Source organism: Tyto alba, unplaced genomic scaffold (genome assembly GCF_018691265.1).
Source record: "Tyto alba isolate M040663 unplaced genomic scaffold, T.alba_DEE_v4.0 Super-Scaffold_32, whole genome shotgun sequence".
Classification (NCBI taxonomy): Eukaryota; Metazoa; Chordata; class Aves; order Strigiformes; family Tytonidae; genus Tyto; species Tyto alba.
Window position 1 is genome coordinate 9,092,612 of NW_024881307.1, and position 6,218 is coordinate 9,098,829.

The window sequence follows — 6,218 nt, forward strand, 5'->3', positions numbered from 1 at the left end:
AGCAGAGCCGGGGCTAATTTGATTTCTCGGCTCCGTTAGCGGCTGGCAAGTCACCTCCCAGGGAGCGCAGGCGGCTCGGAGCTCTTTCCCCTTATTGAATCTGAGTAATGAAAATCACGGGCAGCGCCGCGGCGGCGCTGGGGACCGTGCCCCGCTCTGCCCGCTCTCCTCCAGCCCCCCGCATCCTCCGCGGCGGGCAGGATGCGGCCGAGGGGGCCAGGACCACTCAAGCGGAGCCTCTGCTGCAGCATCATTAACTCTGAATTTTCTCCCTTGGGTTTTACATCTTCTTCTTAAAGAGATTTTAATGTAGTTCCTATCAGCCCTCCTGTTATCGGATATCTAATTAGCATGATCTATTATAGCCTCGTCTTACACGCGCGCACAGGGCGCTCTTGCGGGACTTTTTGTGGGATGGCTGATATCAATCGGCAGCGCCTGGATCAGATTTACTTTCCGAAATGGCGTAATGGGATTTTATTAGCCCTGTAATCTGCTGCGCGGTAATTGCTTTTCTGGGAAACAGAATGCTCAGCGGCCGGGGCTTCCTGAGGCTTAGCCCCGTGTCCTGCCGGGGCTCTGCCTGCAGCTGGGCACGGCAGCATCTCTGCGCCGGGAGGGAGGCTCGGGGCCTCTTCCTAGGGCAGCCACTCCGAGAGCAGGCACCTCGGCTAGGCAAGCACCGAACCGCTTAGGCTGGTGCCTAGGTGAGAGCTGCAGCGATCCAGGGGGCCGGGGAGGGCACAGGGGTGCAGACACAAGGTCCCTGCGATGGGACGGGGCGAGCGATGCTCCGCATCCCCCCCATCCGCAACGGGACAAGCGATGCTCTGCGTCCCCCCCATCGCCCTCGCCGGGAACGAAACAAAGCCCCGTGGTGCCGCGTCACACACCGTGCTCCCACGGCAGCGTTAAGCCCGGGCAGCTCCCACCCCATCCCACGGGACCTGCCAGCGGCTGCGGGGGCTGTGACAGGCGTGTGGCTGAGCTCTGTGAATGACGGGGTGCCACAGCCGGGCCGGGGACCGCGGTGGGCACGGGGAGGGAGGTCTCAGCTGCGGTGCCTGCCCGTGCAGAGCAGGCAGGAGAGGGAAGCAGCCCTCCTCCGGGCTGCCAGGACTCGCCTTTCAGAGCGCGTTTGGAGCGTCAAAAGCAATAAAGCGTCGTGGAGGAGCCCTGGCAGCGCGGCTGCCTGCCGGCCCCGGCCCCATCACGCACCCGAGGCCGCCCATTACGGAGCCTCGCGCTCCCCCGAATTGCATGTCTGCTATGATTTAACGCTGCGAGACATGAAACAAACACCGTGCGCAGGCAGGGCTTGCCGGCGCTGGCACGGGCGGGCTTGCGGCAGCCCCCCGCACCGGCGCTGGGGGATGCGGGACCCTCCTGTGGGGCAGCGGTCCTCGGGGATGCTCGGGCTCGCTGCATCCCCGGGGTGCTGCCAGGGTCCCCAGGGCCAGGGGGGCACGCGGAGTCCGTCCTCCAGCACCCGCCTTGTGCAGCTCCGAGACCAAAGCAGAGACCAAAGAGTCAGGAGTGGGTGCTTGGCACGGCACCCTTGGCTAACTTAATCGCTCTTCACCAGCTCAAGGATGCTGGTAGCTTTGCCCCATGCCGCGAGCCGGGCCATCACAAATGTCTTGCCGCTGTTCTCATAAAGTAAATAACTCCACGTAAATAGAGGAGGCTCAGGGGTGGAGTGCAGCCGGGCAGCCCAGGGAGGTGCTGCCACGGGCTCCCTCGCCGCACCCTCCACTGCAGCTGCAGGTAAAGGCTTCTCACCCCAAAACCGTGCGTGCGTGGGGTGGCTGGGGGCCACTTTACCTCGGCCGTCGGGCCCGCGCCTCGGGGGCAGTCGGGGCTCGTGGGGTCGGTGGCCGTGGGCAGCCTGCCCTGGGATGTGCCCTGGCCGTAAAAACCACTTTGCTCCAGCCCTGCGGGAAGCGATGCCCTGTAGCCCAGCATCCTCGGAGCGGGCAGGCTGCCCGCCGGGAGGACGGGGGGGAGTTTTGGGGAGCCCAGCAGCCCAACGGCAGCGGGCACAGCTCAGCTGGGAGCCCGGGAAGGAGGAGCCCTCCTGCCCCAGCTGCTGCAGTTACTCAGCTGCTTAATGTGCTCAAGCTGAAAGCAGCGCAGGGTGACTCACGCCACACTCAGAGGCAGCGGCGCTTTATTTTGGGTCTGTGGTGCCAGAGCGTGAATGTGGGGGCCGAGCGCTGCTTGCCAGCTAGGGCCGTGGTGAGGAAGAGGAGGATGAGAGGGGTGCGTGCCGGGGGGCTCGGCTGACCACCGGCAGCAGAGGGGACAGGTCTCCCATGGACCGTGGAGTGGCCAAAAACTTCCCTGGGCAGGTACCGAGCCGCTCCTCACCCCACCAACAAAGGAGCCCGATGCCTTTAAATCCCCCAGCGAAGGGAGGGGAGGGCTTCCTTTTCAGTCCTCTTCTCCATTAGACACCCTTCAGGTGTTAGCAATATTCTGCATCCATTTCGTTATCCATTAAAGCCAGGTAATACTAAGTACGCAAAGGTATTTGGAGCCCATTGCCGTTAATGAAGGAGATCCAGCTCATCCCGAGCAGGGACGGCAGCCACGTGTCGCAGGCCTGACGTCACCCGAGGTTAGGCAGGAATTGCCTTGCTGAGGGCAGACCCGACTGGTGTGTTTAGTCTTGCGTGACCCTCTTTCCTTTTTATTTTTATGTTTTTTTAAAGGAGACCCGTGCCGGAGGCTGGCTGGGCAGGAGAGGGAAGCTGGGTTCCAGCACCCTTCTGGCTGAACAGGCTGCGCGCCGCCTCCTCAGCAGAGATCCCATCCCAAAGGCAGGTTTGCAGCGGGGATTGTGCACACGCCGACTGCCTTGATGTAAACATCTCGTGTCTGCCTTCCTCACCCTTCACCCCAGCTCTTCTGCCACGGCTGTAGGTTTTAAGAGGTATTTCCAATCAGAAACCACAGTGCTTCCAGCCTGGCTTTTAATAAAACCACGTTGGCCATTACAGCTGGGTATTTTTCCCTTTATTTTGCAGAGAAAATGAGAAAGATTTCAAGCAAATTGGAAAGGTTAATTTGGGCTGAAAAGGCTGTTAGCTGTCTTGCAGAGAATCCTCCTCCCCCTTGTTTCTGCTGGAGTCCGGTGCGCAGCCGGAGGGGCTGGGAGGGGGGGGGGCAGCAGCCAGGCTCTGCCCCAGGGCCGGGGGTCCCAGCCTTGCCGGGTCACTTCAGGAAGTCGTAGTGCTAGTCAAGAAGCTCCCGCAAGCGAAGCCATCCTTCCTCCTTCTTCCAGGATGCTCCCGGCCCAGGGATGCTCCCAGCCCGGGGGTGTTCCCGGTCGAGGGAGGGAAGGCAGAGACGGATGCAGAGCAAGGCAGGGAGGGCTGTGGCGGTGCTGGAAAGGCCGTCACACAGCGCGTGGGGCCGGCTCTGGAGGGGACGGTGGCCGGAGGCGGGCTGGGGGCACGTGGTGCTCAGCTGCGTGCAGGATGCTGCCGATGGCCGGGCTGCCGCTCTGGGTGTCGGGGGGAAGGTGAACATCTCCAGGCTGCACGTGGGCACCACGTCCCGAGCGCCCCGTGGCCAAGGGTGCCACGGGGAAGCAGGAATCTGGGGGTGCCTCTGTTTCTGGGTGTTGAGCTGGAGTTCAGAACCCAGCAGGAGACTTTTGTGTTGGGGGTGGGGTTTGTGCCAAAGGGAAGACAAAAAATTCCCGCTGTTTCTGCTTAAGAATAGGAACAGAATCCTTGCAAGGAAACTGCAAAGACACCATGCCTGGCAAGCTCAGAAGTCGTGGGTGATGTGACCCCAAGCCGGGATGCGTCTGAGGGGCAGCAAATTCTCCCTCATCCCACAGTGGAGGCTGGAACTCCAGGTGAGAAATTCCTCCTTCCAAGGATCATTTGCCATCTCAAGTGCGAGCGTTTGGTACGCACTGAAATTCCCTGCAACTCACCTTTCCCTAGTGTTAATAAACTATTCCGGGCTTTTCAAAAAAAAAAAAAAAAAAAAAAAAAATAAAGCCCCTACAGTGCGAATTGCTTCATTTTACTGTATGGAAAGTTCTCAGGACGTGGAAGGAGTGGGGTGAGGGCAGGTCCTCAGCTCGCTCTTCATCTGAGGGTGTACAATCCCCGCTGCAGTAAATTATCTGTGATGGAGCAGCACTTTGACGGCACTCGATGCTGCAAAGGAAGCGCCAGTATCTGTCCTGCCCCCTAATTAGTCACCGTGGCATTAATCAGGCTGCTAAACATAACACACAGCCTCAGCGAACCCGGAGCTGAAAATACGAGGCTGAATTTATCTTTCTTAACCGGGACGTCCAGAATGTTTACGGTCAATACATTTTTTGAAGGTAGATGAATCCCTGGGGACCCTTCCCTGGGCGGGGAGTTCCGGCCCGGAGCATCCTCCTCGGAGCGCGGCCATCCCGGCGGAGGATGAGGAGCCCCACGGTGCCAGCAGGCTGTCGGGATCGCCTCTGCTGGCGTTATTCCTGGCTCTTCCCTCCGCCTTTCCCACGTGCCTCCCATCTCGGCTGGTGAATTGCAAGGGGCACGTTGCAGAAGGGGGCTCGTTACTCCTCTGAGCAGAGGGAGCCTGCTTAGAGCAGAACGGGTGGTGGGCGAGCGGGCGCTCCTGTTTCCATCCCCATCTCGGCAGGCAGACGCCGCGGCGTCTGTGGGGGATGCTCCAGCCCAGGCACAACCGTGTCTGCGTCTCGCAGTTGGCCAACCTCGATACAAGCACGCTGGAAGTCTCATCCCCCGACAAGATCACCTCCCTGCTCGGGCTTCCCCCGGGCCCCTGTAATAGCAGGATATTCCCAGGCGGGACTAGTCCTGTATGGGTGCCGAGCAGGAGGCAGAGGATGGTGGTAGCGATGAAGCCGGGGCCGGGAGCAGCTCAGACAAAGCAGCCTGCCCGCAGCAGCAAGTGGGGATCCCACAGCAAAAATTACAGTGACCAGTATCACCTCCCTACGTCTCACTATTAAGAGCCTCACAGGCTCCCAGAATAGGCAGAATTTCTTACATTGCATTTAAAATTTACTGGCTGTCTTGTTTTTCTCTTTGCCTATCAGGGAAATTGGATAACAACACCAGCTTGCTCAGTTTTGTGTTATCAACCCCACTAACTCCTCCTCCTCACCCTCTCACCTCCCAAATTCCTGAGCTGGAGCTCCTGTGAGAACGTGGGAGCGGAGAGGATCCCAGAAAGGGCCGCGCTGGAATTCCCACACCTCTTGCGAAACAAAAGGCAAGGGATGTTCTGTGAGTACCCAGGGAAAATCCACGTGTGGGAGGTGCCCACCCAGCTGGGAAAGTGCATTTTGGCTTGGGAATTAGCAAACGGGGATGGCGGAGGCATCCTCCGACCCTTTTAGCCCCTTCCTGCCGCAGCAGCGCGGCCCCGTCGGGAATGCCACCGCCAGCACCGGCTTTGGTGCCCGGCCGGGGACGAATGCGGATCGCTCGGCAATTGTGGGTGACACGTTTGTGGTGACGCAGAAGGACATTTTGCTCACCGGGCCGAGCCGAAGTGCCCCGGTGCGTGAGCCACATCTCATCGGCGGGTCCCAGTGCCCGCGGCCCCCGCGGAGCTGCCGACAGCGCAGGATCTGCGTGGGCTTGCCCGGGCCCCGTGAAGCCCCCAGCCCCTCGCTCGGGATGTCGCCGGCTCGGGCGTTACGCTGTTTTATTAAGAGAAAGATGAAATCTCGGCCGCATCGGCACAAGGCTCTGAAGGGAGCGGGGCTTGGTGCCTTTCGACTCAGCAAACCTGGAAAATGCCTGTTTTCTGCTCGTTTTGACCAGACCCCGTAAAGTACGCGGGATTAGGAAAAGCAGAAAGCAGGCGGCTGGCCCGCTGCGTTATGAACCTTTTCTTCGCGGTTTTCCCCCGGGATGCGCCCACCCGTGGGACACCCCAGCCGCGGAGCGCCGGGGTTCGGCACCTCGACTGGCGTGACCGGGGCAGGAGCCGTCCCCGTTCCGGCACCCCCAGTCCCCACAAGCGAGACCCCACTCGCGACCCGGGAGGCGTGGGCAGGGGGGCTCCCCCGCCCCCGGCTTTCCTCGCCCCCCCGTCGCCCCGTGGCGAGCGCCCGGCCCCTTCCGCACGCTCGGCCGGGCTGGCAGCCCCGCCCCGCGATGGGCAGACACGCGTGGGACCCCCGCTGCCCGCCCTTTCGCTGGCGGAGAGCGGCTGGGACCAAACTA